Raw genomic sequence first — 27,654 nt, 5'->3', positions numbered from 1 at the left:
GAACATAAGGGACTGTAAGGGCCCAGACCGTAGCCTGTATCATCGATGTGGTAAGGAAAGAGTACAAAGCGCAGGACCTCATTTGTGCCAGCAAGAATCAAGCCCGTAACTACGTCATGACCTTCGTGTTCTTTCGGTGAAGTCAATAAGAAGAAGCCGTTCAAGTATCATAGCTGAACCTTAGCCATTGTGCATCTGCCCACCAGCTGCTGTAGCAGTCGGTCTCGCAGTCGAGGACCAATGTCGCCCTGCTGGCCGACCCGTACGATGCCTCTGCCGATGTCAGCAACTGGGTAGCGGACTGGCGGCACGACGGGACGGTACCTGGTCCGAGAGGTGGTACACTCATTTGCTGAGGATGTTGCGATAACCATGATCAATGGCCTGTTCTACTGTAGCTGCTCTGCCCACCAAGGTGGTCGACAGGTTATCTTCTAACCTAGTGGGTTGGAAGCCGGTCGTCATAGCGGGAGATTTCCATGCTTGGGCATAGCAGAAGAGTGAACGCATAGGTGTGAGTATGAACTGCTCATGCCGATGTGGGACGGTCGTAGTGTAGAACTATTGGTACCTATCGCCATCGACATCTCGTGGAATGGCAGAGCGAGCATCCATATAAGCCTCACATGGGATGAGTGCCTGTGCGAGTGTGAATGAGTGAGTACAATAAATACTTCCTATCTCCCAGAAATAATGCTGGGAGGCAGTTCCTGGTGCAAGCTGGCAAGATGGCGGAGCGCAAGTGACTTTAGTGGGTATGACCAGTCACCAGAGTGGAGAAATCACACACTCCAGTACACTTCCGTGTGGTAGTTTGGCAACTACTAAGCACGTGTGTGGAAATGCATTGTCTTCAGTACATCCAAAGTTAATTGCCTATATGCCGGGTATTAAGCCACCCGGAGTGGTAATTAATTACTATGTCTGAAACTTGATTATGCATATGTACAACATGTGATGGATTTAGTTCGGAAAAGGTATTGAAGGGTAACCGCCCCTTCGGTGGGGTTTGATCCCACGACCCCAGTTCGCATGACAGGTGCTTTCCCTACTAAGCTACGAAGGACCTCCGTCGTCCACCGCAGCTTAGCGGGTACTGATGAAACCAAATTCCAAGCACCAGGTACCAGCCGATCTCTCGCAATACATTTTCAGAACTAACTCTCTCAAATGTATTTTTGTACACATGCCAACCAAGTAGGATGAGTATTTAGTATGGTCCTTGGTTGGCATGTGTACAAAAATACATTTGAGAGAGCCCTTCTCGACGCCGTGTGGTCTAGAGTCCTATAAAAAGAGTACCGTCATATTTCACGTTTGACATTTGACGTACTAAAGTAGAACGAAATAATTTCATCCTCTCCTGGAGATTAGTAAGGAGTAAAATTTATTCGATTCAGTACATTTTGCACTGCTTCCTAACCATAGCCAACTCGGAATATTGGAGTTGTCTTTACAATTTCTTGGCCTAGTAACCATAAACACATTTTGGTAGACATAGGTAACCATAGAATTTTTATCAGTGTAGAATAATTCTGCCAGTTGTTTAAAACTAAAACTAAAATTTCCAATGATTTTCCGTACAGACACTGGAAATGGACTTGTTATCCTACGGAAAGAGATACGCGAATAAAGTTGAAATGGCTATTTAAAAACGAGTGTTCGGAATATGAGTCATGATCAGGATTTGAGTCAAAACGGTACTACTCAAATATGTCATATGTCAAACACATGGTATATATTTGTAACCATACCTAAATTCTAATTTCAAACGTTTTAAAATGTGTCTGATTTCCACATACTTCCCCTACTACTCGACGAAATAAAATTCATCCAACTATTTTCAACAAAGTTCATTCTAACTATCCAGCGGCCACGCACGACCATTATCGACAAAAGAACAATATTTTCGCCTCTAACTGCCACTGTTTGTGTTTGCCCAGCACTTGAATGTTAATTACTTTTTTCCCTGTCAAATTATTTCTAAACACGCTTACCAGGTTTGCCATTTCAGTTGCAGGACAGCATCCGAGGTTCCACCCCCCACGTCTACCGCGTTTCGGCGCGAGGTTTTATTTATGGAAGCCCGAATGGGGTGGGGAACAAACACGGGCGCACAATAAAAACGATATTTTCCAAATTAATATTAAAATAGTACAGCCAACCCCCGTTTCGATTTGCTACCGGAACGTGCGTGTAATTGGGATTTGGATCAGACAGTAGCAACTCTGCTTGCGCGCCTCACACGCTGTCCCATCTATTCACCATCGTCGTCGTTGGTTCAAATTTTCACCTTCGCCATAGAGACGGATTTCCCCCTTCGGCAACCACCAGCACTGACTGGCTGGATACGTGTTAGTTCGCTTAGCTTACCATGGCAGTCAGCTTCGGCGGCATTGTCAAGTGGTTTGTTATTTTTGCTACATTTTCCAATATTTACCCTTGGAACAATGGCGAAATGACTTCACGACGAAGCGTTAGTTGAAACAGGTTGAACTGGAATTGCCCGAAGCGTTGTTTGTATACCTAATCGATTAAGGAATGTCCTAATCTCAGGTTCTACTATGGATTCACAATCAAATAGAGTAGGGACACGGCAGGTATTTTCGTCTGTTCGTCATAGTCTCGAAAACCAATAAAAGAGACGCTTTTTTGTAAAACTCATACGTACCAAATCGTAAGCTCAGGAGAAACGTTCTGCTATAGTGGAGTTCTAGCAAATGTACGTTGCTTTCGTTGCTTTTAGCCCCTATGACGATGGACGGAAATACCTGCCGTGTCCCTATTTCGTTAAGTGTAGAACAATAGAAGTCTTTAATTTAAATTTGTTTCTATAGTCATATTATATTTTGCAACTCTTATTCCTACCTCCCTGTGGTACCCTACCGGAGTACGAGCAACCTTATCATTTATCTTTATTTATTATTTTCACTAACATTATGTACCCGGCTTTGGGACTGAAAAGTAAATTATGCAATTAAAATGTCTAATTGCAGCACCAAACACGCATAGGCAGATAGATTGACAGAAATATAGATCGATACATAGATGCAACAGGGGCAGCAGGGACTATGTCCAAGGGCTTGACGATCCCTCCCAGGCCATCTGCGAGTTGTGGCGCCTGCCTAGGATGTGGTGGGGTTTGACAGTGGGCCCTGTTAAACCTCTATAAAAGCTGCATGTATCCGCAAGTAGGCTCCGCCAAAGCGACCGTGTGCCGCTGAAAGCGCAAGCCCAAGTCCTGGTGTTAGGTGGGACGCTAAACAGCCCTGACACGACGGCCCTCCGACGAGACAGGAGGTTTGCGCAGGCCCAATAAGCCGCCTTTAAAAACAACTATTACGAACGACATAGAAGATAATACGACTCGATACAATCAGCGGCAACGACCTAGGCGACGAATAAAGGATCACGATTGGAAGCTTGGAACATGGAACTGCCAGTCGCTAGGCTTCGCAGGTTGCGATAGGATAATCTACGATGAATTACATCCCCGCAACTTCGATGTCGTAGCGCTGCAGGAAATCTGCTGGACAGGACAGAAAGTGTGGAAAAGCGGGCATCGAGCGGCTACCTTCTACCAAAGCTGTGGCACCACCAACGAGCTGGGAACCGGTTTCATAGTGCTGGGAAAGATGCGCCAACGCGTGATTGGGTGGCAGCCAATCAACGCAAGGATGTGCAAGCTGAGGATAAAAGGCCGTTTCTTCAACTATAGCATCATCAACGTGCACTGCCCACACGAAGGGAGATCCGACGACGAGAAAGAAGCGTTCTATGCGCAGCTGGAGCAGACATACGATGGATGCCCACTGCGGGACGTCAAAATCGTCATCGGTGACATGAACGCTCAGGTAGGAAGGGAGGAAATGTATAGACCGGTCATCGGACCGGATAGTCTGCATACCGTATCGAACGACAACGGCCAACGATGCATAAACTTTGCAGCCTCCCGCGGAATGGTAGTCCGAAGCACTTTCTTCCCCCGTAAGAATATCCACAAGGCCACATGGAAATCACCTAATCAAGTAACGGAAAACCAAATCGACCACGTTCTAATCGACGGTAAATTCTTCTCCGACATCACGAACGTACGCACTTACCGCAGTGCGAATATTGAATCCGACCACTACCTCGTCGCAGTATGTCTGCGCTCAAAACAACACGCGTCGGAGTCGTCCGCTGCGGCTTAACATTGGGCGACTACAAGACGGTAGACTAGCCCAAGACTACGCGCAGCAGCTGGAAGTGGCACTCCCAACGGAAGAGCAGCTAGGCGCAGCATCTCTTGAAGATGGCTGGAGATATATTCGATCCGCCATTGGAAGCACCGCAACCGCTGCACTAGGCACGGTGGCTCCGGATCAGAGAAACGACTGGTATGACGGCGAATGTGAGCAGTTAGTTGAGGAGAAGAATGCAGCATGGGCGAGATTGCTGCAACACCGCACGAGGGCGAACGAGGCACGATACAAACGGGCGCGGAACAGACAAAACTCGATTTTCCGGAGGAGGAGGAACTGTACCGCGCTAATAACGCACGAAAGTTCTATGAGAAGTTGAACCGTTCACGTAAGGGCCACGTGCCACAGCCCTATATGTGTAAGGACATAAACGGGAACCTTCTTACGAACGAGCGTGAGGTGATCCAAAGGTGGCGGCAGCACTACGAAGAGCACCTGAATGGCGATATGGCAGACAACGGTGGCGGTATGATAATGCACCTAGGAGCACGCGCGAAGGACATGCGACTTCCGGCTCCGAATCTCCAGGAAATCCAGGAGGAGATCGGCCGGCTGAAAAACAACAAAGCCCCTGGAGTTGACAAACTACCAGGAGAGCTGTTTAAACACGGTGGTGAAGCACTGGCTAAAGCGCTTCACTGGGTAATTACCAAGGTTTGGGAGGATGAGGTTCTGCCGCAGGAGTGGATGGAAGGTGTCGTGTGTCCCATCTACAAAAAGGGCGATAAGCTGGATTGTAGCAACTACCGCGCAATCACATTGCTGAACGCCGCCTACAAGGTACTCTCCCAAATTTTATGCCGTCGACTAACACCAATTGCAAGAGAGTTCGTGGGGCAGTACCAGGCGGGATTTATGGGTGAACGCTCTACCACAGACCAGGTGTTCGCCGTACGTCAGGTATTGCAGAAATGCCGCAAATACAACGTGCCCACACATCATTTATTTATCGACTTCAAAGCCGCATATGATACAATCGATCGGGACCAGCTATGGCAGCTAATGCACGAAAACGGATTTCCGGATAAACTGATACGGTTGATCAAGGCGACGATGGATCGGGTGATGTGCGTAGTTCGAGTTTCAGGGGCATTCTCGAGTCCCTTCGAAACCCGTAGAGGGTTACGGCAAGGTGATGGTCTTTCGTGTCTGCTATTCAACATCGCTTTGGAGGGAGTAATACGAAGGGCAGGGATTGACACGAGTGGTACGATTTTCACGAAGTCCGTCCAGTTATTTGGTTTCGCCGACGACATTGATATCATGGCACGTAACTTTGAGAGGATGGAGGAAGTCTACATCAGACTGAAAAGCGAAGCTAAACGGATTGGACTAGTCATCAACACGTCGAAGACGAAGTACATGATAGGAAGAGGCTCAAGAGAGGTCAATGTGAGCCACCCACCACGAGTTTGTATCGGTGGTGACGAAATCGAGGTGGTTGAAGAATTCGTGTACTTGGGCTCACTGGTGACCGCCGATAACGATACCAGCAGAGAAATTCGGAGACGCATAGTGGCTGGAAATCGTACGTACTTTGGACTCCGCAAGACGCTTCGATCGAATAGAGTTCGCCGCCGTACCAAACTGACTATCTACAAAACGCTTATAAGACCGGTAGTTCTCTACGGACACCTACGGATAGACCTGGACGATGCTCGTGGAGGACCAACGCGCACTGGGAGTTTTCGAAAGGAAAGTGTTGCGTACCATCTATGGTGGGTTGCAGATGGCAGACGGTACGTGGAGGAGGCGAATGAACCACGAGTTGCATCAGCTGTTGGGAGAACCATCCATCGTTCACACCGCGAAAATCGGAAGACTGCGGTGGCCCGGGCACGTAGCCAGAATGTCGGACAGTAATCCGGTGAAAATGGTTCTCGACAACGATCCGACGGGAACAAGAAGGCGAGGTGTACAGCGGGCAAGGTGGATCGATCAGGTGGAGGACGACTTGCGGACCCTCCGCAGACTGCGTGGTTGGCGAAGTGCAGCCATGAACCGAGCTGAATGGAGAAGTCTTTTATGTGCAGCAAAGGCCACTCCGGCCTTAGTCTGATGATAAATAAATAAATAAACATAGATGCAACTCGATATGTACACTGTGATCGGTTTCTCAATAGGGCGGCTGTGTTGGTTTGTCTTTGTGTCCTATTTGGTGTCAGGCCATTTGGTTGAATGTCGTTCGGAACAAAGTTGTACCGAAAGGCTATAGGATTACTCCAAAAACAACAACCTTTCTTTTTTTATTTCCTATCTCCCTTCTAAACTTCTTTTTTCCTTTTTTCTTCCCCATCTCTTCTTTCCTCTTACCTATATCTTTCTCCTTTCTCTCATTTTTTCTTCTTCCCTCTGCCTGCTTCTTTTAGCATTTTTCCTTCTTCCTTTTCCCACTTCCTTCTTTCTTCCTCTTTTCCCATCTCCTTATTCCTACAAAAAAAAAATGTTGCGGTCGAAACTACCATTCCGAGGGTTAATTTAAGAATACGCAGCGACGATTTTCAGCAGACAACAAACCCGTTTGATTTTACCATGCGCACAGTAAAAATCAACTGTGATCGTGGTGGAATGTTGTTACATGAACTGAATCAGTGGTGAATTTGTCCGAATGCATGGTTAATTTAACTGAAAATTTGTGGTTGTTTTAAAAACATGGCGTAGTCTACAAAATAGTCATTGTTACCATGGAATTTTTTTCTGTGTATAAGTAACTATCGAGGAATCACGTCGCCATGCAATGTATCAAAGTTGTTCGAGCTGTTCGTCATGGATTCTCTAAATGGGCACTGTAAACCATATATCAGTACCGATCAACATGGTTTTATGGAAAGGCGTTCCACAGCTACGAATCTACTGTGTCTTACATCGATACATACTGCATGCTTATTTGTGATCAAACAGATGTAATTTATACGGATGTAGCTGCAGCATTTGTTTAGTTGAATCACGACATTGGGATCGCCAAGCTTGATAGACTGGGAATTCGTGAGGGTCTGTTCAAATATTACGTAACGCAATAGGGGGTGGTTGTTTTATTTTTGTTACGATTTGTTACGCAAAATATAGGAGGTGGAGTCCTTAGAGAAATTGTTACGCGTAACAATGAGAAAAAATATTTAATTTTTTCAAAAAATAGTTATTGTCTTCAAAATAGCATAAAATACACAAAAAATAATAATTTATTGTATCGTGGTTCAAATTCTACCAAAAACAAGATTTAAAAAAAAAATGTATTTGTTACGCGTTACGCATGGGGTGAGGGTAGTTCTAAATTTTGTTACAGATTGCTACGAGGGGGTGGGGGTTCTTCAAAACAACGTGTTCCGCGTCACGTAATATTTGAACAGACCCTGATAGCCTGCTTCTTGCATGGTTTTGCTCGTACCTTACTAAGCGGCAACTGACAGTTACTCTAGGTGACTGTCGCTCGGAAGGCTTCCGTGCGTTGTCCGGCATACCGGGGAGCCATCTGGGACCATTGATGTTCCTCCTCTACTTTAACGACGTACATCTAGTTGCAGAAAGACCACGGTTATCATTTGCAGACGATCTTAAAATGTATTTGCGCATCTGCTCAATAGCCGATAGTCGCATACTGGACTAGACCGATGCTTTCGCTCTTTAGTACGATCTAAATCGACTGGTAGTTAACCCGAAAAAATGCTCGACCATAACTTTTTCTCGATAGAAACAACCGATCACCTGTCCGGAGCAATTATTGAAAGAGTGCACTGTATGAAAGATCTCGGTGTTCTGTTGGATTCAAAACTGACATACTCGGATCACATTTCATATGTTGTTGAAAAAGCATCCAGGTGTCCTGGATTTGTTATCAAAGTGACTAAGAATTTCACGGACAATTTTACGGAAATTTTTTATTTGCGGCCACAGTAGACGCGAAGTGCGATGCGAAGCGAAGCGTCCACACGCATAGAAATTTTGCTTAGTTGAATCAACAATATTGTTTGTTGAACTCAACTCATTTTGTTTGTTAAAGCAACAATGTTGTTTTGTCGTAACAATAATCAAATTTGGTCTGACTGACAATAATTTTGTCTATTTTAACAAACAAGATTGTTGATTTTGGGTATGTTTTCTAAAACGTGTGTATGAAATTTAGCTTGTAAGTATTTACAAAACTCACATGTTTTCATACACTGAGAAACATTTTATAGTGGAAACTACCATTTCAGGGGTAATATTGAGAACAGTACCGACGTTTTTCAACCGAAGTGCCAATCGTCTTAAAATAACTAAAATATGGTCTATCTTACTATAAAAATAGTATATTCAACCGCTTACATGGTTATTCTTACTGAAAATACAGTAAAATTGTGTAGTAAAATCAACTATTTTGTTTAAGTCTATGCTAAATAACAATTTTTGTGGTGAAATTGAAAATAATATCAATCAGATTTACTACATTTATGGTAAAATTAAGCGTTTTGTCCCTTCAGTTGAAAAACGTCGGTACTGTTCTTAATTTTACCATAAAATTGTCATTTCTACTACAAAGTTTTTTTCAGTGCATGATAATAGTGAAAAAATATTGTTTGAAATTTGTGTTTAGGAACCATTAAAATAATTAGTTTTCAACTGTGTAACTTCGATTTTAACCCAAAAAAGAATAAATCTATTAATAAGGTAAGTGCCTCATGTTTTTATTATTTAAAAATTTTTTTTTTGTGTTTTTACAGCTACGACGGCTACGCTGTGGCTCCCTTCCACCTATTCATTCTGGCAGACATTTTTGGATATTTTTTTTTAAATCTTTATTTAGGTGTTTTTTAATTCTAGATTAAGGTTCAGCACCGATTTTTGGATACTAATAAACATGTGTAGTTATCAAATAAATGAAATATATAGCTTATAAAAAACAAAATTTATAATCTTGTTTGCTCATGATTTTATTGCAATCAATGGAAAATGGAAAATGAAAATACTAATGGTGCCCCTAACCTACAATATCCGGTCAACAAAAACAATAGTTCTTGATTGCTTTGAGAATAGGTCGTATGTGCAAAAGAGAGATTCTCTTTGATCATGCTCTCTTTCGCTAATATATCAGCTAGTTTTGGATGTTTTGCTACATTTCCACTTCAGCATGATAGACAAAGCTATTGTCTTTGGACATCTGCCAAGAGAATCGAAGTAAACTTTTGTATAGTTTCATAATAATCGAAAGAGAATAGATCCAAAGAGAGACTCTTTTGCACATACGACCTATTTTCAAAGCACTCTAGAGTTGATTTGACAAAACTGATTGTCAATTCAACTAAAACATTTGCTATATATACAAATCTGTCAAATTAAGCGGATAACAATCATGTGTGTTTGAATCAACAAACATTTTGGGGTGAATTCAACAAAAATGTTTGTAAGCCCTGAAATAACAAAATTATTAGTTGAGTTCAACCCAATTATATTCAAGTTCAATTATATTTTGTTGAATTTACAATCGTTTTTTCTGCGTGCATACTACATAGTTATATTGCTGCATGATTGAGTGTTTAATTTTGATAAAATATCGAAAACAAAAGTGTGCATAAAAATTACCTCGCCATAACAAAAAGGTGGTAGAGAATTAACACTGTTATTTACATTTTAGAACCAGCACATGTCGGGGTAGGGATTCAGTGCTCCGCCTTCTCCCCCTGATATTAACAATATAGTCCACTTTGTGAATCCCCATATATCAGGCAACATACAGCGCATTCACACCATCTTGCGTCACAAACGGTGACTAACGCTTGAAAACGATAGCCAAGGGGTGAGATAATTGCAAAAATTACACTAATTTTACAAGTTTTGAAAAGTGGTTTCAAAATTAAATTTTTCAAAATTTTATTTTTAAACTCAGATTTTTAAACTCAGAGATTATTTCTAGCATATTACTTCGACATGTAATACTGTATATTGAATCATACGTTAAAGCACCCCTCGGAATGTATCTTTAGATTCCCAAATTGGACGCATAGTCAAATCACTTGCAATCCATTTGTCAAGCCAACACTTCCACATGTGTATAGTACACGTTCACATTAGAGGAGCGTGAGTATTTAGAATGTCTGGTGGCTACACACATTCTTCATTGTAACCGTTCGGTTCCAATATGGACTTGTTGGCTCCACCACAAGTGAATTTCCGTCACCAATCCCTCCCGATACGACCTATCCAAAGATTACTCCTCGGAACTGTCACACTCACTGGTCGAGGATCGTCTCACGAGTGAGTGCGTGTTCAACTTTCACGTCATAGGTACCAAGTGTGTCCAGATGCGATAGACGTTTGAGCAGTTTGAGTTCGGGCAAAATACGCACAGCCCTGTTCAATTTGAGCTTGCCCAATGCCCATAGGGGGTGCTAAATGCAACAGGATGGGCAAACTTAAATCATAAAACATAATTATGCTATGAAGGGCTATAAAAGAAGTGGAAAATGTGGAATCGTTCTCTTTTGTAACTGTGATCCAAGAACGAAATAGTAGTGCGCGCGTGTTGTAAAGTTGTAAAAGGATCTGTTCAATGTTATCCGTTAAAATTATTATTGTTACATGTAAATAGTACGGAATTGTGTTAGTTAAAAATCATTTAGAATGGTTAGTAGTATTAGTGGGTAAAACGTAGCCTAAAGTAATGTAATGCCTTAAAATTATAGTTAAAACACCATTCAACACACCACGAAGAAATAACGACAGTGACAAACAAATATAAAACAATTATAGAAAAAGGTAAATATCGTACGAACAGAACAGAATTTAGAGGTTAGGAAGTGACGTCGCAGTGTGCTAATCCGTTGTGTCCAGGTCCACGACAAAGGGACCTTTTTCTGTTGTGTTTATTCACAGTTTTTGACAGTGCAGTGGATGTGCCCGTTGATCCGGCCTTGATGCCTTGATCCCGCTATTTTGGATGCCGGAGATTTTCGGTCCGAAACAGTGCCGCCATTGTTTTAGGCACGCGGGATCATCATTCTCCGCAGGTTGGCCATCTTTTCGCCCAACGCCGCTTACCCGAGCTAGCACTCGTCTCGTCCGTGGATCGTATTTCCGGACCAAATCAGCCCTGCGACCTGCTCCACACCGGCCAGAATCCTTCAAGTCCGTCACTCCAAACACCAAAACACCTGTCATAAGACGAGTTTGAACAATCCCATTGAATTCCACCACTTAATTGTATCCTGACAGATACGTATTTCGACCTCAACAGTAAGGCCGTCTTCAGTGTCTTGTACTTGACTCGACTCGAAGTCGAGTCAAGTACAAGACACTGAAGACGGCCTTACTGTTGAGGTCGAAATACGTATCTGTCAGGATACAATTAAGTGGTGGAATTCAATGGGATTGTTCAAACTCGTCTTATGACAGGTGAAAACATTCCACTAAAAAGCTCAAAATAATTTTCTTACCAAAACACCTACAAACATGCAAGTACTCTTAATGTGACGTCACCAATAAATTGTAAAATTGTTAACCTCAGGTGTAGCTAACTTTAAGAAAGAGCAGCCCTGAATTCAAAAGGTCTTTTCAACATTTTTGTTTACGTCGCCCACCCGGGTTCACAAAGGGACCACCAAGCCTCGTCTTTCTTGGATCACTGTGCGAATAGATACCCCCCCCCCTTTGTATTAGCTTTGCCCATCCTGCAGCATTAGCGCCTTTTATGATGGTTCTGTTTATAGTTCCCTCCTGCGAAGAACCGAATCATCCTCACCTTGAGTAGAGGGGTGATTGAAGTAGCGTTACGACCCGGTAGAATACCCTCCCGTGAGCTAGCGAGTTTCATCATCAGTAACTGTACTGATCATGCCCCTGACTATGTCCCTGTTCGTTAGTATATGGAGACCGTATTACAACAACGGCGTAGAACGTATTGAATTTTATCAACGGCGTTTCCTGCGGTTTGCGCTTCAAAGACTAAGCTGGAGAGACCCGCTGCATCTTTCTAGTTACGAGGATCGCTGTCGCTTGATTGCCTTAGAGCCATTGCGTATCCACCGGGAAGTGGGTAGAGCCCTATGTGTAGCTGATGTACTTCAAGGGAGCATAGTTTGCGAAAGAATTTTACAACAAGTCAACATGAACGTTCAACCAAGACCGGAACAATTTGATGCTGAAGCTCCCCTTTTGTCGCATAACTACGGTGCACTTTTTGTAACCTTTTCCAAGATTACAACACACAATCCACAGGATTGATGTTAATGTTGCTTAATAAAATAAACATTGTCGTTAAATGTAGATTTATTATAAGAAGATGTTTAGTATTATATAAATTTATTATTTTTCGCAATCGAATAATAAAAACGAGAATTTAAAGTAAAATTTTGACCACCTATTGAGAACGCAAAAGCCTGCTGTGAATGGATATTGCAGGAGCACGGCGGCTGAACACCTCGACACCAGAAGTTGCCCGAGAGAAGCAGCCGAAGTGAGCTACCGGAAAGCTATAAAGGTGCCGAGAACGAACGGGATAGAGGTCTTATTACGTGGATAGTGCAAAGTATAGCGGGCAAGTGACGATCGGTTATAGAAAAACTCCGACAGTGAACAGTGCTTTTAAGAAAGCGAAGATCTTCGAAGAGAAAGTGATACGAGTATCGTGAACCCCGATCCCAGTACCATATAAAACGATCCCAGCTAGTCAACCGACTTGAACGTCTCCACACTAGTCATTGCCACCACCGATCGAAACCATTGGCCGAGCTTCAAATTCCGTCGAACGCTACTGATTGTCGAGGCCTTTCTGACTTGCCCACAGACGCCACGAGAGTACGTTATGGTGAAGGATCCATCCCGAGGCAAATCCAGGTTCGCGTGAGTAACACACGTGTCCACGCCATTACTGCTGAACCCGCGCTATTCATAGGCCCAGGAACTACCATTCTCCGTCGGTAACCTGTTCCAAAAGATGTCTGATCACGTACCGGTAATTTCATGACTAACTTGTCATTCAGCAATACAGTGGTTGTTAAACAATTGGAACAATTGACATAAGTTAAAAATTAACTGAATATTGATCAATTTGAAGATAAATCTATCCTTTTCTATCGCTACATTTCTTGCATGCATCCTTCTTGTGAATTGTGTTGTTTTTTGAAGACCAGGCTAGAACGATGAGTAATCCCTAGTGCACAGTGCCGACCCTGAGATTAAGAACCGAGGTAAGCTAGTGTGGGATGTTTGGACGTCCGCTGCCCAGATGTGTAGATGTAACCGGTGGTTACATTTTAAGAGGGTCGGAAGCATCCTTTTAAGAGGCTTGGAAGCCTCCTGTTAAGAGGCTCAGGAGGCTCCTTTCAAGAGATTCGGAATCCTCCTTTCAAGAGGTTCGGATGCCTAATTTCAAGAGGTTCAGAAGACTCCTTATTCAAGAGGTTAGGAAGCCTTCTTTCAAGAGGTTCGGAAGCCTCCTTTCAAGAGGCTCAGAAGGCTCTTTCAAGGGACTCGGAAGGCTCCTTTGAAGATGCTCGGAAGGCTCCTTTCGAAAAGCTCGTGAGGTTCCTTTCAACAGGTTTGGAAGCTTTCCTTTCTCGGAATTCTTCTTTCAAGAGGCTCAAAAGCCTCCTTTTCAATGCATCGGAAGCCGTCTTTCAAAAGCTTTCCGAGCAGGACAAGTCAAACAAAAATGCAGGGCTGTTACAAACTAGTCGAATTCCAATCCGCGAAATCCGCGACTAGTAAATTGAAATCCGCGACTGTAAAAACAAATCCGCGACAAACAATAATATGGTTTCTTACTTCAAATCATATTTTATAATTTGAAAAAAAATCAATGTTTTTGCTTTTAATCTATATTGGCATATTCGTCGATAAAAAAACAAAATGAAAGAACATTCGCCAATTTATGTAATATCTAAAACTGCATAGTTAACACTTCAACCATATCATCAGCCACAGAAAATATATATGCAGCGTTTAACTATGCCCGAGAGAAATTAAATTTTTAATGTTGCCGGGAAATATTTATCATTGCATTTCTTCTTAAGTTTTTTTGTCTTTATTAGCGAGACTTTCAGCCCAAGGCTGGCTCGCCTCGTCCTCTTTGTAAGTTGATTGTGCAAATGGCAGTATGTTGTTGGTAAGTAGATCAAGGGCTATATTTGAATTATACTTTTTAGTACGCTATATTGTATTATTCTAATCTCTACTATCGTTTTACAAGGGCTTGGACAGATCGATAATCGGTCAGGCTATTTATTAATCATCATTATCTATTAGGGGCATAGGGGCGTTTGGAGTCTCAAGGCTCAAGTTCAGTCAGACAGTTCGTTGCAACTAAGTAATCATGAACGAACTCACAATGGATATAAGAATAGCGAGTAATTTTGAAGCGCAGGTAATGGAACAAAAACTAGCCTACCAAAAAGTTATTGGAATGCATAATAAAACAAAGGACGCATAGTGAATGGTTTGAATGAGATGCCTGCAATAGTGGGAGTCATTGAGCATGATACAAAACTGGACGCAACTGATGGTCGGGCAATTACAAAAAACCTCTTTATCGTTCATCCGACGATATTCGGATTTCTGAATATCGCTCCAACCATTGAAAGGCGATCTGATCCTTTCTCACAAAAAGAAAGGCAGAATAATACACAAGGATTTCCTTTTTGGCAGCTAATACTGGCGAGGATGGTTAAAATGTGGCATTCCCAACCTAGACCTTAATCATTTACTTATTTATTTATTTGCCGTCAATCAAATGTAGACCAATTATACTTTGTACAATAAATACTTATTATCTAGTCTATGTGTACTTCAGTCATTACCTAACTTGTCTAGAGGAGAACACTTTTTTAGACCAGTTTACTCATCGTTACATCAATTGTTTTACAATGTGCATTATAACATGACATCATTATATTTATTGGGCCATTTCTGCCATAGTTTGTTCTTTGATTATTGATATAAAATAGACTTCTATTTCTAAGTGGACGGATAGGGCGTAAAATTAATATTTGTCAAAATTTCACTACTATCCACTCTTTGTGCGATAATATCGTTCATGAAAGCTATCATTGAGAATTCCCTGCGTTTCTTGAGTTCTTCTAGGTTAATTAATAAACACCGTGATTCATAAGGAGGCAATGGTAGAGATGTCCACCCTAGTTTTCGGAGCGCAAAAAGTAAAAATTGTTTCTGAACTGATTCTATGCGGTTTACATGTGTTTCATGATACGGAGCCCAAACTACACTGCAGTATTCTAAATGAGGCCTAACATGTGCAACGTACAAAGTTTTGATTGTGTAAGGATCATTGAAATTATAACTGAATCTTTTGATAAAACTAAGCATGTTGCTTGCTTTATAGATAATATTATTATAGTGATCTATAAACGATAATTTGGAGTCCAGAATGATACCTAAATCTCTAATTAGTTTGCATCTTTCAACTGTTTTCTGACCTATGTATATTTGTTCTTGTGCCGTATTGATCTTTCTTGTAAACGAGATTGAATGGCACTTTTTTATATTCAGTTGTAACAGATTTTTCTTACACCATTTATAAAAATCGTTGATTTCATTTTGAAGCACTAGTAGATCAGATTGCTTATGAATTTCTAAAAAGAGTTTCATGTCATCTGCGTAAATTGAAACATTCAGGTAATTCAAAACATTATTCACATCGTTGACGAATAAGATGAATAACAATGGACCAAGGTGGGATCCTTGTGGTACTCCAGATGTAACCTTAACTTGTTTTGACAAACATCCATCAAATCTTACTCTCTGGGTTCTGCCAGTCAAATATGATTCAATCCATTTTATTAACCTGGGATTGAGGCCTAGCTTGGATAATTTGAAAAGTAAGAGAGAAATATCAACTCTGTCAAACGCCTTACTGAAATCAGTGTATAGAGCTTCAACATAATTTCCTCTATCTAAAGCGTTTATCGAAAATGATACAAATTGCAGCAAGTTAGTCGTTGTTGACCTTCCTTTAACAAAACCGTACTGGTTACGGGTAATTAAACCTTGAACTTATGTGAAGATTTTATTGTTAATAATGGATTCAAATAACTTAGGAATGCAAGATCCAATCCTTCAGCAACAAGTTAACATACCATCGGAGAACAGCGCACAAAGAAAAGATTACTGCGAGACACTCGAGGAGGCAGTTGAACCATATTTGCGCAACCCTTAGAAAAGAAGCCATACAAAGCGGCAGGAACCCCAGGATTCCAGTCCTCAGGGAGAAGCCTAAATAAAAACAATTTCGATCAGCTATCAGTTCCGTCACGGCAGTTGCAGTTGCAGGTGTGAATATTACTGCGTTTGATCCGACTTTATCGTCAACCCTCTATGCCGCGCAAGTAATCATAATTGTAATTCCACAATTAGCGCCACAAAAGTTCTAAGCAATAAAATAAATAGTTCTCGGCATTTCGGTAACCCAGAAATGCAATATGATCGATCTGATAATTGGACAGACTTCCTATGTGTCTACTTAAAGCATCATATTGAAAGGTTATTCGAATACCATGTGTTTGGATCTTTTTCAAACGCCCACATAATTGACATGTTGAATCAATCCTAAAATTAAATTGCGAGAAATCGCGATTTTTTTTTTTTCATTCCGTGCCGATAGCTTGAACGAGCCAGACGTGTGTGCTGTGTCTCATCGCGGATTGTGTTCGGTAGTGCAAGTATTGTGTGGTGCTATTCCTACCTACGGATCCAAGGCGATCGCTTTCGGCGAGGGAAGTAGCTGCTTCTGGCGACGCCAGTGAAGCAGGCTATTGTTACTGCTGCTACCTACAGCAGCAGGCGCAGATAAGTGGAAGAGATTGCTTTATTGTTCTCCCGTCAAAGAGCGGAACTAATAGAAACAATTTGAATTAGTTTTTTTCTTGATATTTTTTTTCTAATAATCTATTAGTTGTAAGTTAGCATAAGCAATAATTATCCTTCCACCTTGCGAGGTGAGAATGGAGGCAGAGACAGTAGGAGGCAATGGGCCTCCAAAAGATAGTACTCGCACACGATTGTACCATGCGGCTTCGCCTGGGCCTTGGGTTGTTTACTTTCGGCAGAAAGTGAAGAGCCTTGATTTCCTGGGCATAAAACGAGATTTGACGCGTCGTTTTACGAAGCTTGAATTCAGTCAAATCAACAGAAACAAATTACGCATCACCGCACCTACATACCAGGTGGCGAATGAAATTGCGAAAGACAAGGCGTGCAATATTGAATATTTAGTTTATGTCCCTCGCGGGAGGTCGAGATAGAAGGTGTAATCAACGCAGCGAGCCTGACTTGTAAGGATGTGCTTGCAGGGAAAGGTCGCCTAAAGAATGCCCTGCAATCTACCGTGGATATTCTGGACTGCAAGGAATTGCATTCAGCAACCACGGTAGATGGTAAAAGGTATATTCTAAGTCAGGCTCTCTTCGGGTGACATTCGCCGGTTCGATGCTCCCAAAATATGTCGATATAGAAAATATGTTGTTTCCGGTGCGTCTTTTGTGCCAAGGGTATTTAATTGTACCAATTGTAAACAACTTGGTCACACTGCCGAGTTTTGTGACAACAAACCACGTTGTGCTAAATGCTTCGAAAGTCATCAGGAGGAGTCCTGTCAGCAACAAGCCACAAAATATGCTTATTGTGGTATGGCTCCAGCCCATGGTTTGCAAGATTGCCCGGTGTACAAAAAGCGCACCCAAAAAGTGAAGCGCTCGTTGGTACAGCGCTCCAAGCAGACTTATGCGGAGATGGTTAAAGCGCAAGACTCATCCGCCGATACCACTGCAAAGGCTGCTATTTCAGCTACCGTTCAAGTGAGTGATTACTACGATTCCATTTCCATTGACGAATTGGACTCTGATGTAGCCGACATGGATGATTCTGCGGAGGTACACGTGCCCGAAAAGAGGAAGCAACCGTCTTCCCCGGGATCACGCCGTAAGAAATCAAAAGTCATCCATAAAAGCCAAAATCTGAAGGCAATGGGAGATTATTTAAAATCCTGAAGCAACCTGTCTTCACTGCTCTTTTAGATCCTAGTTGCAGCAAGACATTCCCGCCATTGTTAAAACCGATGTTTCAAAGAAACATCCGATTAGGACTATCAACGAAAAAAAGAATGTTACTCGCACTTCTAGAAAAAGAATTCCGTCCAAGCGAGGGTTGATCTCCTTTAAGGACCTTGTGGACCGTTTTTTGAATTTATTCAATATTCCGATTTCATTGAGGCCAATCATTGACCTCTTTATACCAACAGTGGAAAGTTATCTGAAGCAATTGACTGTTTCATGGCCCCTTCTTGCAGGAATTGTATCTTTCGATGGATAATACGGCTATTACACAAGATACAATCACTGTGCTGCAGTGGAACTGTCATAGTCTTAAAAATAAATTAGACGTGTTCAAGTTTTTGATTCGCAATTCCGATTGCGATATATTTGCACTCTGTGAAACATGGCTTTCTTCTGAAGATGAAATCAACTTCCACGATTTTAATATTATTCGCCAAGATCGGGATGATCACTATGGTGGCGTTCTTTTGGGGATCAAAAAATGCTACTCCTTCTACAGAATTCCAATTCCGACTATTCCCGGCTTAGAAATCGTCGCATGCCAAGTAAATGTGAAGAATAAAGATCTTTGCATAGCTTCAGTGCATATTCCTCCAAATGCCTCTATTAATCGTCGACATTTTTGGAGCGCAGTCTCCTCCTATCATCTCCAGTATTGATATTGGGTGATATGAACGCACATGGTATTGGATGGGGCGAAACGTATGACGATTATAGAGCGCCTATTTTCTATGATTTGTGTGACGATTTCAATTTGAATATTTTGAACACTGGTGAAGTAACTCGAATAGGACCAAATGGTCAACAAAGCCGTATTGATCTGTCTTTATGTTCAAATTCACTATCATTAGATTGCACGTGGAAGGTAATTCAAGATCCCCATGGTAGTGACCATATGCCGATAGTCACCACAATTAAGAGTGGCTATCAACAATCTGAGCCAGTTAATGTTCCTTTCGATCTCACGAAGAACATTGACTGGCAAAAATTTGCATCGGCGGTAAAAATTGGTATTGACTCAACTGATACTCTTCCACCTTTGGATGAATATCGATTCCTTATTGAGTTGATTCAAAAAGCGCACTAGAAGCTCAGAAACGACCCGTTCCAAGTGCATCTGTCATCAGAAGACCAGCCACTCCTGGATGGGATGATGAATGTACTAAGTTGTATTCTGAGAAATCTGATGCCTTCAAGGCCTTCCGTAAACACGGAAGGTCCGAGCTTTGAAGAGTATTTGAGGCTCGAAAGAAAACTCAAAAATCTTCTCAAGGTAAAAAACGTAGCTACTGGCGACGTTTTGTCGAGGGACTTTCACGAGAAACCTCAATGACAACACTTTGGAAAACGGCCCGCAACATGCGGAACCGCATTTCCACCAATGAGAGTGAAGAATATTCCAATCGATGGATATTCAATTTCGCAAGAAGGTCTGCCCGGATTCCGTACCAGCAGAGCCGGTATTTCGAGAATCAATCCCTGATCCCGGTTCTTTAGGTGGACCATTCTCTATGCTGGAACTTTCTATATCTCTTCTTTCATCGTATAACTCTGCTCCGGGATGCGATAACATCAAATTCAATCTTCTGAAAAACCTCCCAGATATCGCAAAAGACGATTACTTGACCTGTACAACTGTTTCATGGAGTACAACATTGTGCCACCTGAATGGCGACAGGTCAAAGTAATAGCTATTCAAAAGCCTGGGAAACCAGCGACTAATCACAATCCATACGCACCGATTGCCATGCCATCATGCGGGAGAAAGTTATTGGAAAAATGATCCTTTCAAGAGTCGACCATTGGGTCGAACAAAATGCATTGCTTTCAAATACTCAGTTTGGATTTAGAAAAGGGAAAGGAACAAACGATTGTCTAGCGTTGCTCTCTTCAGATATTCAGCTGGCCTTTGCGCACAAGGAGCAATTGGCTTCAGTATTCTTGGATATTAAGGGCGCTTTTGATTCAGTTTCCATAGAAGTACTGTCAGACAGTCTGCACAGTAATGGATTACCCGTTATTTTGAATAATTTCTTGTACAATTTGTTGTCAGAAAAACAAATGAACTTCACACTCGGCACTCTGACAACTTCCAGAACTAGGTCCTGGGCCTTCCCGAAGGTTCCTGTTGCAGTCCCTTGCTTGATAATTTCTGTGTTGAAGATATTGACAATTGTTTGGAAGAACAGTGCACGGTGAGACAACTTGCAGATGATGCCGTGGTCTCTCTAAGAGGTCAAAGGGCAGCTGTCTTGCAAGGACCATTGCAAAGTATCTGACTGTTTGGGCCAGACATTTAGGGATCGAGTTTTCACCGCAAAAAACTCAGTTGGTTGTGTTTACTAGGAAGCGGTACCCTGCTCAACTGAAAATAAAGCTGTTGAATGATGACATTAACCAATCTTTATCTTCTAAATACCTTGGGGTCGTGTTTGATTCCAAATGTACCTGGAAACTCCATTTTGAGTATTTGATAGAAAAATGCCGGAAAAGGATCAATTTTCTACGTTCTATCTCCGGAACATGGTGGGGTGCTCACCCGGAAGACCTCATCAAACTCTATAGAACGACTATTCTCTCTGTTTTAGAGTATGGCTCTTTCTGCTTCCTCTCAGCAGCTGATTGCCACCTGATCAAATTTGAACGTGTTCAGTATCGTTGTTTGCGTATTGCCCTTGGCTGCATGCATTCAACGCATAACATGAGCCTGGAGGTGCTTGCTGGAGTCACTCCTTTAAAGCACCGTTACTGGGAGCTCTCACTAAGAATACTCATCAAATGTGGAACAAGTAACACACTTGTCCTAGATAACTTCGAAAAAATGCTTGAACTGACTTGCCGTTCAAGATTCCTTAGAGTTTATCTCAACTACATATCAACAGATCTTTGTCTTCCGTGTTATAATCCATCTCGAGTTCACTTCACCAACGACAGTTCTTCCATTGAATACGATCTATCCATGAAACATGCCATTCAAGGAATACCAGATCATCTTCGAAAAATATCCATTCCCTCTCTTTTTTCCGAAAAATATGAACATGTCAATTGCAACAACAGATACTTCACTGATGGTTCTCGCATTAACGGATCCACTGGCTTCGGTGTTTTCAATGTGACTTCAACCACCTTCCGAAAACTTCAGGAACCGTGTTCGGTTTATGTTGCTGAGCTGGCAGCAATTAACTTCGCTTTGGGGATAATTTCCAATCAGCCCGTAGACCATTATTTCATCTTCTCGGATAGTCTTAGTTCTATCGAGGCACTCCGGTCGATGAAACCTGTTAAGCACGCATCTTACTTTCTTACAAACATAAGAGAGCAGATGTGTGTTTTGGTCGAAAGATCATTCAAGATTACCTTTGTTTGGGTCCCATCTCACTGCGCAATCTACGGCAATGAGAAGGCGGACTCGCTAGCAAAGGTGGGCGCACAGGAAGGTGAGGTTTATAATAGACAACTCTCGAACAACGAGTTTTTCCCATTAGTCCGTCAGAGTACTCTTCAGAGTTGGCAAAGGAATTGGACACACAACGAACTTGGACGGTGGCTATTTTCTATAGTTCCTAAAGTTTCTGCGCGAGCGTGGTTCAGAGGTGCGGACTTAAGTCGAGGCTTCATTCGCACGATGTCGAGACTTATGTCCAATCACTATTCACTAAACGCACATCTGTACAGAATAAACCTTGTCGATAGCAACTTATGTAGGTGCGGACCCGATTATGATGACATCGATCACGTAGTTTGGTTCTGCTCGGAAAACGACGCCTCCAGAGAGCGACTATTGGATACCCTTGTGGCCCGAGGTAAACAACCCTTCAGGGAAGTTCGAGGTGTTTTGGGAGATCGTGATGTAGTCTATATGCAGGCCATTTATGGTTTTCTTTGTTCTTCTAACATCAAAATCTAATACTTTGTTTTTTTTCTTTCTTTCAAAGTCTCTGTCTGTCTGTTCCGTAGAGCTCCGTAGCTCTGGCCATCCGGAAGATGCTCCCAGTCGAACCATTCTTCGAGCACGACGACACACCACATCGTAACTGACACCAAATAACCGGATGAGCAGCTGACATTCTTTGATTATGATGATTCCCTGATTTCCGAATCCTAATCCCCTTCCATCCCTGAACATTGTAAACCTAACCTCGAGTCACCACGAGTACGTTGGCTTCTTCCCTTCTCTTATTAACTTCATAAAAAAATGATATTGATTGTACATATCCCAAAGAACCATGGCTCCGTAAAGTGTTATACACGCCTGAGCCTACCAAATAAACGAAATTGGAAAAAAAAAAAAAAATCGCGATTTTTGCGAGAGTGTAGTTATTTATTCCGCGATTTTCGCGACAATGTTTGACGGAACCGCGATTTTCGCGACTGGAAGGGTAAATTCGCGACAAATCCGCGAAATTCGCGAAAAACGCGAAAATCGCGAAATCCGCGACTGTTGTAACAGCCCTGAAAATGGTTGCAGCAACTTCATTGTGACTAAATCTGGTCACATATTAGTTTCAGTAACCCATATGGAACATGTGTGCTGCTAGGGTTCAAATTGGAGGGTTCAAATCAAGAGGCTCGGAAGTGTTACCGTATTCAATAACAATCAAGAAAAAACTTCGCATGTAGTAATCCACCCCACCCCCCCACTCAAATAAAAATAAATGAATGGGGAAATGGAAATGAACGTGTAAAACAACAAACGCTACACTACGCACATCCCTGATGGTAAGGCGAATGGTTCGCTGGCAACACCAAATCCGGGGCGAAAAGGAGGAGAAAAAGGTGAAGGAGAGTGGAGAAAAATCAGGGAGAAAGTGGGTTAACTCGGAAGAGACTAGACGTATCCACGAGAAGCAGCCGAGAAGTGTGACCAACGTATGGTGGAAGAATGGCCGTTCCTCAGCACCCGTGGGGGTGTTCGACCCCGCATTTAATCTCGCGCCGTGAGTCGCCATCGGGAATCCGATTTCCAGCGTGATCACCCGAAGCCAGCACTGTGCTCAAAGACAGCCCCGTTATCGATCCCGTGCCCCTCTGTGAAGCGGCCCGAAGCCAGCTCAAGATCTGCCCTTCCTCGGCCCACGTGTGCATTCGACCCCGCACCCACTCTTGCGCCACAGGTGGCCATCGAAAATCAGAACACCAGCGAGACCGCTTTAAGGCGTAATCGGTGCTCAAGGACAGCTAACACCCGTCCTTGATCCCCTGCCCCTCTGGGAAGCCGGCGAGAAGCCTTTTTTCAAGAGGATCGGAAGGCTCTTTTCAAGATGCGCGTAAGCATACTTTTAGGAGACTCGAAAGCCTCCAATAGTCATAAGTCCTGTATGAATGTATAAACCTAATAAAATTAATTTCACGTACTAATGAAAATATCAGCCAACTTTAGTTTTCAGGTCCATTTTTCATATATCTTATTTACGCTTATTTTCATTTACACAAAAAAAGGTGGGGTACCTCAAAGTATGCAGAAGTTCGAAGGAATGCCTTTCATGAAAAAGGTTGCGAACCGCTGGCCTACACCAATGCCAGCTCCTATAAGAATGAGGGCGCTTTGGGCACGAATTCAAACTTTCACAAAAGCTTATGTACTACAACAAACATAATTTGCGCCTCGCCTACAGGTTTAAGTGCCCGACTGAATGAGGCCTTGGCTTAGACGAATTCCAAAGATCAGTTAAAATAAATTATGTATTATTCTACTTAGTAGATTAAAGCTTAACCAAGACAATGTATGTCACCACACTGACTTAGAGACACCATCACTAGAGGTATCATTATCAGTTATGTGTGGAATTTGGAATTAGTGGTTATAAAAATGTCATATGTAAAAATATCATTGGCCAATTATCATTGACCACTCTCCCCTACAATAGATAGAACCAAATCCATCCAAATTGTTATTATATCAGCCAGCGTAAACCGCCGAATATGTAAACAACAAACCCACTCAAATTATTACAACACAGCATAACGAGCTGATGAGAGTAGGTATGAATGACAATAAGCATTGAATAAAAATAAACTAACCAATGAGCATTGAGTGCGAAAAAAAGGATAAGCAGTGCCACTCCAAATTGGGTGAAGAGTACCTACGCCACACTGCTGGCGCAACCGTACAGTGGACCGCGTGCAAGCTGGTACGGCGGCGTAGGGAACCGTAGTAGCAGAGCAGTAAAGCATCCTCATCGGGTGTCGTCGTCGACAACGTCATAATCATCGTCCTCCTCAACATCGACATCGTTCAGGATCGGCACTTGGCGGCGGCGACCGCACACTGCTCTGAATCACGTTCCGAATTCTTCCACCCGGTAGCTACAGCAGCGCTCGTTGAGCTTGCCACACAAAAAATCAAACTCCTTAAGATAAGTACTGTTGACCAAACTCATCATCCTTTTCAGATGACAAATCAGAAGTGCGATGAGGTTGGATGCAGCCTCAGATCAGGTTTGGTACAAGTTCATTCGACCACCGTTAAATATATGCCCATTAGGTATTTTTGAGTTGTGGAAATTCAAGGTCAAAATTAATTCTCTCTTATAAATTCAATGTTTCTAAAATAAAAGATTTATTCGCTGTGTCTTTTGCTTTACTCCAAGTCAAGTCACGATTGGAAAAGCTATCGTTTGAGCACTTCTGTTGCAACCAGCTGCAAGTTGATGCTGAAATGACGCTGATTGTCGTTGACGGTAATGATTACGATGAGATCAGCAATGTTCCTCGCTGAAGTGTCCACGAAGCATGCCAATACTCCAGATTAGAGCACATTCTTCTTTGTCAACATGCGAAAACGGCGCGAAACTGGCATTAGGGTGTTCGAAAATCCCAACTACAGGACTCCTTTGATAATATCAACTCATAAACTTCTTTCGCTGTTCAGGTTCAGAATCCTTTCGCGTTTCAAAATTAATATTATAGTATAAGCAAACGAAATTGAAACTACAGTTGATCAGTGCATGTTATGTCTGTATTTTTCAAAGAAATTTCAGAGATTTTCCAATAGAATTTTCAGTGGGGATTCGAAAAAATCACTTAAAAAAGTTCTGTAGAATTCTCCAATGGAGATTTTTTCGTATTCCCATTATTTGAAGTTTTCGGAATTTTCCTAGGAAAAAAAGTCGAAATTTTCAATAGAAATAATTTGGAATTTCTGATGAGAAGTTTTAGGAATTTCCTTTGGAAATTGTTCTGAATTAATCAAGTTTTCTCAATAACTTATAAGGTTTCTTATAGTATAGAACTAATACATTTCCTTTGATTCAGTTTTTTTCTGGATTACTCTAATAGCTAGGGTACCTTCAATTAATGAGCACTATTCTGCTGGTTCGCTTGTTCTTCCTGACTAACAGCACCGAGCGGACGAGTGAACGTTCCGTGGCCACTCTTATTCCTTGATGACGCGATGATGATGATCTTTCGATGAGAAGAGGGAATCCTCCCAGGCTGGTGAAATTTGTGTGGACAAGCGAGTGAGTGAGGTTAGTACGGCCGGCATGCACATAGATAAGTGCTTTTCATGGTTTAAGGTTGTTTATTTGGGATTTTTGCAGCGTGAAGGATGGACGCGGTGTGCCCTGCTGAGCCGGCAATGAATTTGATTTCTTACTTATGCAAATTCGAGACTCTCGTCATGGTTGAAAGGGTACCAGGGTATATACGAGGTGCACCAGTAGTGGCATCGAGTGCAATTGACGTTTTGGACAGCTCGACGCAAATGATATCTATATTGAGGAAACCTGACTGTGGTATGGCAGGGCGCTCCACGTGAATTTAAGCTAGATACATATGCTAATGAATACAGATTAGATGCGAGCAAATGATTTACTGGAATGTGTAGTCATTTGCCATAAGAAGAACTAGTACAGATCCGTATTTCGACATGAACAGTAATAATTTTGTACATCAAATATGCAATCAGGTCCCCATGTGATGCATTCCTAGACACGTCTCGTAGGTTACTTCCGTAAATTGATATCGAAGAAGGCAAATTCAATGCCATTCATGACACAGCTACGCCAGATTTCAAATGATAACATGTATTTACTAAAATTACTCTGCAATAGTCCTGGATTAAAACGAATGTAAATAGAAAAATCTCTGGGTCGTTCTGCAAGAATTTGGTTACAGTCCGGTACAGGGAGCAGGATGACCGTACAGTTCGTGATTGTTACTCCGTGATGGACTAGAAAATGCGGAATTGTACGGAATTGTATTAGCTATCCATTCTCAGAGTACAAATTTCATAAATTCAAAGCCACGTCACATTTTTTTCTACTCTTTATTTATGTGAATTTTTAAATATTTAGTTCTTCACTCGGAACCCACGTCACAGAAAAAGGTAGGGATTATTAATTCAATTCTCGTTTTTACTATAGACCAACGAATCGTCTGCATTTCCACAATTATCTTAGAATAGAACACTGTGTTAGTAAGGAGGGATATATTATTCGGATTCTTTTGAGATGAGAATATACGAATGAGAATTAGAAGTACTAGAGCATTTTACATTTTTATGTTTACTGATACTTACTAGATAACAGACAGCTTGTTAGAGGAAATTTATATTTAGAACCTTACTAACTAGCAATGAGATTTTGATTTGAAAAAAGTTGCTTTATTACCATATCTAATTATATAATATTACATGGGGAAGTGGCAGGGATCGAATACATGATGTCCTGCGAATAAGGCAGTAATGGAACAAAGCTCCCAGCTCCATCAACATAAGTGAAAACTTCTAAAATTGTGAAATCAAATTCTTTGTTAAATGGAAAGTTGATTTTATTTGTATTTTTTTGTGTGGTATACATTCACCTTAAGCGGATATCTATCGCGTATACGCGAGGAGAAGTGATTGAACAAAAGATATTTTAGTTACTAGATAAAGATTGTCGCTTCGGTTCCCTTTGTTCTGCTGTCCGAAACATGTGTGGTACATACCTGTCAAATCGTATGGATTTTCCTTCTTTGACATTTAGCTCCCCTATCCTCGCCAGCAAAAGATGTTCCGGACAGCGACGACAGCGACAATCTTTATCTAGTAACTAAAATATCTTTTGGATGAACGCTGTCATCAGAGGAAAAGTAGAATCACTGAAATTTAACATGGCAAGGTATAGCCAATGGAATTGAAAATAATTTTAAAAATTACAAACAAAGATTTTTATGAAAATGATTTATTAGGCAGGATTAGAAATTCAATTAAGATTAAAAGTAGTACCATCTCCAGAATCATTTCAAGAAAAAACTTCTTTGTCACTAACAATCAAATTAATATATGTACACCCGATTCTGTTTTTACACGGATTTTTTTACACGGCCGTGTAAAAAAATCCCATACAATTTTTTTGCAAAGTTGCTCCATTTTGCATGATTCGTCAAGA

At 41.8% G+C, this 27,654-nt stretch overlaps 1 long non-coding RNA gene across 1 annotated transcript in view; it reads right to left on the bottom strand.

Annotated features, from left to right (window-relative positions):
* The window catches only part of LOC134204703 (uncharacterized), a 56,647-nt gene extending 29,363 nt beyond the window's left edge, over positions 1-27,284 (bottom strand). The window contains exon 1 of the long non-coding RNA XR_009977943.1: positions 27,212-27,284. This is a non-coding gene — a long non-coding RNA (uncharacterized LOC134204703). The remainder of the gene's footprint in view (positions 1-27,211) is intronic.
* Positions 27,285-27,654: the final 370 nt, after the last annotated feature.

The sequence above is a fragment of the Armigeres subalbatus genome, chromosome 1, assembly GCF_024139115.2.
Source record: "Armigeres subalbatus isolate Guangzhou_Male chromosome 1, GZ_Asu_2, whole genome shotgun sequence".
Lineage (NCBI taxonomy): Eukaryota > Metazoa > Arthropoda > Insecta > Diptera > Culicidae > Armigeres > Armigeres subalbatus.
The sequence above is the reverse complement of the archived record's forward strand: the minus strand, read 5'-3'. Positions and strand labels throughout refer to the sequence as shown.